We start from the raw sequence: 10,738 nt of genomic DNA on the forward strand, positions 1-10,738 counted from the left end.
AATTACATGCTAAAGTTATAAATTATCATACAATATAAATATAATAACTTAATAAATAACCAATTATGTTTCGTTAAATAAAAAATCATATAAACGTAAATTATAAACGTCTATGCGCCATGCTACTAACTTAAAAATCTACAACCATAATAAATTATTATTTTGGTCAAAAGCCTCATTATAAATAACATATATTAAACTAAATACCAATTCATTATAAACGTTATTAATAACACGCACGACATTCATAATAATATTTTCTACATTCTTCACATATTATATTTACTCCAAAAATTATTTTAAAAAAACATATTCATTCATCTTACTCCAATCAGTAAAATAAAAAAATATTAAAACAGTTAAGGCAATAAATCTTGCATTTCAATATGATCATATCAATAAATTAAACTAAAAATCTAAGCTCAAAGAATTTTACGTACTAATAATATTTTTTTCCTTCATTAGTTTTATATTTCTTCATTAATACATATAAAATAAATCTTAAAATGTTTCTTTGATTTTCATTTTTTCTTGCTTTTGTTTCTGTATTATTTAAAATAATTCCATTAATTAATGTTCTATAAATAAATAATAAAATTAACCACTTAAATTAAACTTATCAGTTCTATTTAAATATTTATTATATTTTAAATATCTATAACATATACCAATGTACTAAAAATATATATGTAACTAATTAAAATAAATAAGAACAAATAATAAAATTATTTAATGCAAATAATTTACTTTAAAAATCCTTCCAAAGTATTTCGTCCACTTGCTAAAAAGTAAACTAAAAAATAAAAAATAAATATATCTAAAAAATAAAACAAAAATATATAAAATATCAAAATTTAATTACGCTCAATTCGCTCACTAAACAAATAATAAAAAATAATCTTTATGAAAACTTATCCACCATTAATAAACAACCGTTTCTACAACTTTTTCACAAATAATCCATCTTTATTCAAACTAATTATACTAATTAAAATTTACAATCCTCTCTTCCCCAAATTAATTTCCTTATACAATACATAACACAATCCAAGTAAACTTCATACTTCTTCAAATAAAATTTACCACTGTCATTTACTATTAATTAACAAAAGACAAAAAATAACAAAAAAACAACAAATCCCCTCTCTTTCCGGGTTCACTAGACATGAATTCGAACCAAATTAGCTCCCGCCTGGAATCGAATTCATTCTTCCATGCCTAAGGTGCGTACGCTTACCACTTAACCACGAATGAGTTTTATTCGAGGAATTGTTGGAATAATTTTTCAGAGCGAATATTCGGAAAACAAAAGAAAAATACTCGAATATTTTGAATCCAACACGAGATCCCAGCTTTCGGTCGTTACAAATTTCCTCGTGATCTTAGATATTTGAAAGCATACGTTTTGTCGAAGTATTATTTGGTGTTTTAACGCATTCGTAAAATACAGCATTAAGATCTCGACTAACTACCATGTATTTAGTTTTCACTGTATTTACTTTTAAACATATATCCTTGCAAACGTTAATTAAGATTTTTGCAGTTCTTTCTATAAATCTATCAACTCATTCTCAAAGTCTTTCTTATTCTCAAAGTGAAAGATCGTGAACAAACATTTATTACTTTGGAATTCATTTAAAAGTGTCTTATCTAGTATAACTAACTTTTTCGTATTTCACATTCTGTAAGAATGTTACACAATGTTTCATTCATAAATGGAGTCCCATCCTCCTGTAGTATAGGAAAATGAACTAAATTGTTGTTTAACAGAGACTCCATTCCAAATTCTAATTCTAAACAAACAGGAAAAGCGACGATTCTTCTTGAAAACAATTTATTAAAGGAGTTTGACTTACAAAGTACATTCGCGAAGTGTCCAGCTCAGAATTTTTGTGAAATTGATCCGATCAAACTCACGGACACAATGTTATCCATTCGCTTAGAGATCGAACCAGGAATCCTAAACATCTGCTTTAAGAGCTCTATCATTAAGACATCGTGTCCCTTCTCGTCTAGCTCAAGTCGTGCATTAAGCTGTATGTCCAGAAATTACTAGCCTAGGTGCCCATAAGGAAGAGTGATTTCAAAATAATCCAACTTTACTACTAGCAAACAAAACAAAGAGGTTGTAGACTCCTATGACTTATGGTGATAACTAACATCTCGAGAACAAAACTCTTGGATATTATTTTCTGTAGATAGGAAAGATCAGTGTTTCTTTATATATCAGTTTTATTTCCGTGGCTTATCATTACGTGAGTTTGAGAATGACACGTTATGCTTCCCGCATCATTGTTTGTCTTCAACCTAGTATAGCAATAAATTCAAAACCGTGCATCCAGTTAGGCACTATAAAGTGTTACAGTCGATAATTAATTCATTTTAAATTATTATTTTAGCATGTTGGCATTCTTCATTTAAAAATACTTCATTTTTATATTACAAGCATTCTTTCTTTATAGCCCCGCATGGTTCGGTGTTTTCTGTCTATATTATAGTTAAGTGGGAAGGAGAACATGAGTTCTAGAATCTTGCCGCCATGTCGGTTATGTTACCGTTACATTGAAAAGTAGAACTTCCTCCACGTTTCTTTACAGTTATTTGCTTACCGCATTTTTTACAATTTATTTTTAGATATATTAAGCCATGACTTTTACGTCCTTTTAATAGATTTTTCTGAATATCAGCAGCCATGTTTACAAAACAAATGCTCATTACATTCCCATAATCCTACCATGAAGTAACCTTGCTCCAGAAAGTTCCCTCTGCTTGTCAAATAGTTCCATGTTTAGAACCATTTATATAAGAAAATAAATACAACTCACGCTCTCTTTATACATTATCAAGCACACAAACTAGCAAATTATTCATTTTTTTTTCCGGTAAAGTTTCAGAGCTTCCTAGAAACGGACGATCAACATTGCAACTTAACACCACATTAGTTCATTCTGAGGTTACAAAAAAAGAGGTACTCTTCCATACAAGGCATGCCATGGTGCCACGGTACGAAACTACTTCCATGGTATGCAAGTTTTCGAAAGGGTCCTTGGTCCCCGTCTCCATTGAGTTGTAATGAATATAGACAACAACGTGCCGGCACAGTTCTAGAACATTGATCCCCTTCCCCATTGAGTTGTAATAAAGGCAGAATCTTCCGGTAGCTTCGCGACAATTTCTGAGAATCAGTATGCGTGCACTTCATGTTTTCTGAGTACTCATCGAATGTCTCTCTAAAACGTCTTTAAAATGTACTAGACGATTGTGAAACATGGATATTTCCATAGCAAAAAAAAAAAAAAAAGTTTGTAAGTGATTTCCTGACCCGACTACTATAGTGTCTATAACAGTGGAGCTATGAACCTTTATATTTCATTCTTCCTCGTATTCGGCAGCCCATGTCTCCGAAATTATGCACTTGTGACCATAGCCCCATATGGACTCTTTTCTTATTTTGATGTGAGGAAATACCTGTTTCAGTGTATCGATCTAGTTCATTAGCACCATGTATCTATGTATTTGTCTACATATATATATATATATATATATATATATATATATATATATATATATATAGGGTGTTTCAGATAAAACGTCCAGTGCTTATAAATCAGAAACGGCTGGGAATGAAAAGATGAAACAAAAACTGAGATAGGAAAATGCAATAGGGCTCATCACATAGGGCTTGTTGTTGTGACGCCCACGGCCCTCCTTGGGGGCCCAGGGACCAACTTCAAATTTTCAAATGGGAACATGTATTGACTCATACCTCATTGGGTAGCACTTGAAAAACGAAACAACTTTTGTAGAAAACAATTTTTGATTTGGGCTAACCTTTTCAAAATGGCTGCAAAAAGTGGGTCTTGTGCATCCATGTGATGTGCACTATTACATTATCCTATTAGTTTTTGTTTCATCTTTTTCTTCTCAGCCGTTTTTGATTTATAAGCACTGTACTTTTTGTCAGATACAGGTTCCACTTTTTGCGGTAATTTTGAGAACGGAGGCCCAAATCGAAAATTGTTTCCTACAAAAGTTGTTTCGTTTTTCAATGACTACCGAAGAGGTATGATTCAATACATGTTCCTTTTGAAAATTTGTAGTTTGTCTCTGGGCCTCCTTCAAGGAGTACTCTGGGGGTCACCACACAACACCATGTGATGTGCCCTATGACATTTTTCTATCTCAGTTTTTGTTTCATCTTTTTATTCCCAGCCGCTTCTGATTTATAAGCATTGACCCTTTTATCTGAAACACCCTGTGATATCACATTATCAATACTAATTATCGCATTCGAAAACGTGCATTTCAACATTTGGTGCTACTTTTGCAATATGCATTTTATAGGTTTAACTGAAGAAAACAACAATGAATACATATTGTGGCTTCGGAACAACTTAGAACCCTGGAAGAAAGTTTTGGAATATTGGAAAAGAACATCTCCGCAGAAAAAAATCGTGAACAGTGATACATCCGTTGCTGAATACTTCAGTCAATATCCGATTCTAAACAACCACTTGCATACATGCTTCTAAGTTGTAATTTACATTTCGATTTCTGTGTAATTTGTATTTCACATTAATTATATTTGATGTGTCTTTTATATATAATGTTCTTTTTGTGAGGGAATGCCATAAATTGTATACTCAGTAAGTAAAATTCGTGAGATAGCAAGGTAACTGATTCGCGGTCGGACACTACGTGTGGTCCAAGCCCATTGCAGTGCTCCTGTTGTTGTTCACATAAGATCAAGATAAAATTTTATTTAGTATTTTCCCCAGGTATTTGATTTTGTAGATACAGACGTTGAAAAGTTGAGCGAGTGAATTCCAGTTTCTATTTTTATATTGGCTGCATCCACGTTCTATGGAATACTGTATAGTCCCATGCAGTGGCGGATCGAAGGGGAGCGATAGGGGCTATAGCCCCCCTTTACGCTCAGATATACACGGGATAAAATGGGCATCAATCCTGCTTTACACTGGATAAAACGGAAAAATATGGTTTAGCCCCTCCCTTGATCATATCCTAGATCCGCCCCTGGTCCCATGTACCACTATATTCTGTGTACTATATGGCTAGCTGGATGTTTAGGAAAACTTGAAAGCCGTCTTATTGTGTTCCTCATATCCAAATAAGACAAGAGTTCATTTAGGAAAGTTGTAAATGAACTTTTGTCTTGCTTGTATGTGAGGAACACAGTAAGACGGTTTTCAGGTTTTCGAAAACTTCCTGCCAGCTATATAGCACTCACAACAATATATGTGTGGTACATGGGACTATACGGTATGGCTTCTACAACAATGCAGTATGGTTTCTACAACAATACAGTACGGTCCACGCGACTATAAGGTTTGATTTCTATTACAGTACAGTATGTTCCTTACAACAATACACTCAGAGAATATGTTTTCTGCAACAATACAGTATGGTCTACGCAACTATAAGGTATGATTTCTATAACAATATAGTATGTTCCTCACAACAATGCACTGAAAGAGTATGATTTCTTCAACAATACAGTATGCTCCACGTAACTATACAGTATGGTCCTGCAACAATACAGTATGGTACTATGCCTCACCTGACTATAAAGTATTGGTGTAAGAACCATTTTGTATAGTAGGTGGAACCATATCAGTATTGTAGAAGTGCATCTTATCGTACATGTGAGTATAATGTCCATAAATAGTTGCATATACAATACAAATTATGGTCGAATTTATGGTAGCTATAACAATAAATATGGTTCAAGCAACTATAAAAAAACAACTATATTTTATGGTTTTGGCAACTATACGTATAGTATTCCCTATATTGACTATATGTTATGGTTCAAGCAACCATATTCAGGTTCTTCCAACTATACTCTCTTTTCGATATACGTTATTCAAATAAAGTGAAACATTACATTGAAGTTTTTCAGACATTATTGGCGTGGACAGCAAACTGTACAGCGAAAGGAAAGATAGAGAAATGACAGGTTAACATTACAAAGCCCGCTCTAGTTGAAGTGCTTATACAGACACGGACAATGACATGGAGAACCAGTGGTATCAACAAATGCTGAAACAAATCTTTAGTTATGCGCTTATTCACTTTCACTAACATGTCTGCTGACTAGGGGCGTATCCCCAGCATGTACGTTAACATATAGGCACGAGATAATACCTATATCTCAGATTTTGAGTACAGTATTAAAAGTTAATTTCCGTAAACTGTAAAAGGCAGTGATTACTCTGCTAATTTCCACAAATTAAATGCAACGTTTGAGTTGCATACGTACGAACTACTAGAGAATAAGGGCCATGTGCTAACAAAGAATACTCAAAAATGATATTTAACAAAAAATAAAATGATAATCGATACAATGGAGAGGATGAATATGACCTGCCCGAATTTAAGCAAAGATGGTGGAAGAAGCTATTTTTTACTTCTTCTTGGCCAACCGCTAAAAACAATCCATATGTGACTTTGTTATACGGAATTAGTACATTCAAATTCACTAACGATGACGAATTGAAGGGTACAAAGGTACGGTTGCAAGTAGTAACCCTAGTCACAATAATATAGTTCAACTTAACTACGTTGAAAATAGTGGGTAATTAGGTGCACTGGCGCAAATCCCGGAGAAACGAGGGAAACATGTCCCTCCAAATGTTGGACCTGGGGGGACTGTCCCCCCAATTATATGACGCGAAAAGTGCTTTTTGATATAAGTGTGATGATTTGTGTCCGACTGCCACAAAGGAAAGTTAGATGAAATTGCTTCTCTTGGCTTTTCCATTTTTAATGAAAATGAAGGCGTGCGACTGTGCGTGATGTAACCTGATGTGAAATCTTATCTCCTCCTCTCGCCTAGTCTCTAGCATACGAAGAGTATATACACTATCCAATGTCAGCAGAACCCATCTTTTCAGTAAATGCGCATTTCATCTATTTGTAGTATCAGTCTAGTCATCTACTCATGCTTCGTAAGCTAACTAACTCTATCGCCTATGGAACCCGGAGGTTCAATGCCGCATTCACAATAGCTGTCCACTGACTTTTATCCTTAGCCAAGTGAATCCAGTTTCTACTTTGTATTCCTATTTCTGCGAGTTCCATCTTATTATTGTTCCCCCATCTACGCCTTGGTCCTCCTAATAGTAGTTTTCCGATTGGTCTTCCAGTCAAGACTTTGCAAGCGTTTCTATTTTCTTTCATTCTAGCTACATGACCTGCCCACCTAAGCCTCCTAAACTTGATGACCCTAACAATGTTTGGAGATCCGTATAAATAATGTAGTTCCTCGTCGTGAAGTTTCAGCCATTCCCCATTTCCGTTCCTCTTGGGTTCATTTATATTCTTCTCAATATTTTGATCTCAAATACTTTCAGTCTATGTTCTTCCCTCAGAATAAGCGACCATGTTTCGAAATCATACAGAACAACACGCATGATTATCGTTTTGTATATTTTAAGCTTCAGATTCCTCGACAGAATTCGCGACGACAAGAGATTTTGCACTGAATAATAACCAGAATTCCCTGTTTTTAGTCAACATTTAATTTCTTCGTGAACATGATTTTCGTTTGTTAATATTGATCCTATAAATTTGAAATTATCCACTTTATCAAATATATTATTTAATATTTTAATAATGATAGCATTCATAATTTACCGTAATATGGTACCGACGCACTTCCATGTATTTAGTTTTCTGTGCATTTACTTCTAACCCATAAAACCCATATCCCTGCAAGCGTTGAATAAGACATCTGCATTTCATTCTATTGTTCTCTCATCATCCCCTATTAAATAATTTACTTCATTAGCGTACACCATAATCTGGTGAACACCGTTCAACTCTAGGCCCTAGTTGCTATCTTTGATTTTCCTTATAGCATATTCCAGGACAAAGTTCAATAATAATGGCGACAACGCATCTCCTTGTTTCAGGCCATTCTCGACGTAAAAGCTCGTGGACAAATATTTTCCTGCCCGGACTTTACTTTGTGATTCATTTAAATGTATTTTAATTAATCTAATTAGCTTTTTTTGGTATTCCAAATTCTGTAAGAATGTTGTACAATGTGTCTATCCTAACGGAGTCATAAGCATTTCTAAAATAAATAAATAGTTGATGTACCGGGGTATTGTATTCCCACTTCTTTTCTAGTATTTTACGAATCGTAAATATCTGATCGATAGGTGATCGATTTCGCCTAAATCCGCACTGATAATCACCAATAATTTCATCTGCCTATGAAGTCAATCTTGCTAATAGAATGTTTGAAAAAAAATTATAGGATGTTGACAGAAGAAAGATACCACTATAATTATTAGTCAGTTTTGTCCTCTTTGTTGTGAATTGAAACAATGATTGATTCTTTCCACTCTTGTGGGAATTCTTCCTTGTTCCAGATGCGGAGAATGAGTTTGCGTATCTTGTTTCACAATTTTTCGCCTGCTGCTAAAATTAACTCAGCCGGAATTTCGTCTACACCCGGGGATTTGTGTTTGTTTAATTTCTTTATAGGAATTTCTACTTCTATTCGGTTGGGTTCTGAAATATACGGTTCTGCGGTATGTACCTCCCTTTCTCCACGCACATTAGTTCTTGGCTACATGTTAAGCAAATCGTCAAAGAAATCTTTCCATCTATTTAAAATGCTACTTGTATCAGTGAGAACTCTTCTGTCAGCTTTCTTTAATATATAAGAATGAGGTTGATAATATTTCTTAAATTCGTTGATTCCTTATACATGTCCCGAATATTTTTATTTTTCTTATTATCTTTGAGTTCCTTAATGTCAGCTTTCAAAAAATCACGTTTCTTTGTTCTAAAAGTTTCCCACCTGATGTCTATGAACTTTTGTGTAGTTATTTCATTCGGATTCTGTAGCTTACGTAATTTTGCCTGTTTTCTCTTCTCTGCTAGTTTAATGCATTGCTGGTCGAACCATGGTCCGCGTGTCCCAATTTTTCTCTTGAGAGAGGATGCTTCGTAAGCAAAGCAAAGAATTTAATTGCTGGAATATTTATCTCCATAATCTTAAGGTTACATCTGTTAACTAAAGAGTATATGGCATGCGCCAGATTTCTATAACGATTTCTGTAATGCTATTGAGATTATCATCATTTTGCTCCAATAAGAGTTTTTTTTTTTTTTGCGTCATACATCATTGGTATTTTATCTTCATAGTTTTTGGGAAGTCATTATTGTAAAAACAAATTAACGTGGATCTTTGTGGATGCCTAATTAGAAACATACCAATTATAAATATGCATGTATTCAGATTTCAGGATGTTTTCACGGCAGTGTGGCTAAGCGGTTAGCGTACGCGCCTTTGGCGTGGGAGATCCGGGTTCGATTCCCGGTGGGAGCTCATGTGGTTCGGATTCCACGTTAATCAGTGGGTCCACGTCTCATATAGCCTCGCTGCTGAAAGGGACGCTAAACTAAAATCAACAACTCAGATTCATCTACCGTAATATGAGTTTCATCTCCCTTCTCTAGAATAAGCCACTAATCTGCCCCCTCGCAATGTTGAAGACAACCAACGGCATATCTAGGATTTCGTTTCGTGGGGCTATGCCCAATACCAGGAAGGAAGTGGGCAATTGCCCACCTGAGTTAGAGAATAAAATATATTTTAATTTGTCCATAAAGTGAAGTTATAATGGTAACAATTGCAGACCGATAAATCCTATATAATATGATACAAAAATTTAGGAGTGAATCTAATCCTTTATTCTGTTCATACAAGAAAAAGGAAGTATCTTCCTAGCCTACCTAATTTTCAGGGCTAATTATTCCACCGTTTTGATTTTCTTTAATTCAAACATTTCATTATTTTAAAAATAACTAAACGATATAATTTTTCCTTTGTTATAATACCTAAAGTTTCGTCATGTTGTTATCCGCGCAAGTTGGTGTGGAACACCAGTTTCGCGTATCAACAACTCTTAGTTTGGGTGTTACTGATGTCGACCGACTTGAATCACAACTAACAACGGTCGATAAAGTATGATGGGTGAAATGAAAGACAGTAATATAAAAAAAAGAAACAGAAGAATAGAAAGGAAGAAAGAAAGAATAAAAGGACGTATTTCTTATATGTAATGAAATTTGACAAATACGGTATTTTATCTGAACAAAGAGCATAAGAAAATGGAAATTTAATGACAATCATAGAAATGGTAAGAAGGATTATTATTTTAAGTAGAATGCGAAAAACTAACAAATTTATTTCGAGGGGAACTTGAGCCCGAAAGCACCCTAAATAGTCCACTCAAGACAATTCTGCTGATCTGATCATCCACAGAATTGTTTCTCATCTTCATAAATATTTTGAGCATCGCCTATATATATATATATATATATATATATATATATATATATATATATATATATATATATATATATGTGTGTGTGTGTGTGTGTGTGTGAAAGGTCTTACCCGTCCGCCCCCCCAAGGTTGAAAACAGATTTGCGCCGATGATTAGGTGGCAAGTAGAAATGGCCAAAACTGAATAGTTTACATCGTTCATTTCGAAATATAGCTAGATTAACCTTACAAGAAGTGAAAAAAATCAGTGAAATTTGGTGTTATACTAAGTATTGTTTCGGGGGAAGCGAGCATCCCCGGTGGGAATACTTCAGCTGACTTCTTTGAGGGAACAAAATGTGATTGACGCGGAAATTCCCTTCGTCCTAACGGTAATACGCACCTTGCGTGCAAGGAGCGGAAGTAATG

Source organism: Thermobia domestica, chromosome 18, assembly GCF_964235325.1.
Source record: "Thermobia domestica chromosome 18, izTheDome1.hap1.1, whole genome shotgun sequence".
NCBI classification, from domain to species: Eukaryota; Metazoa; Arthropoda; class Insecta; order Zygentoma; family Lepismatidae; genus Thermobia; species Thermobia domestica.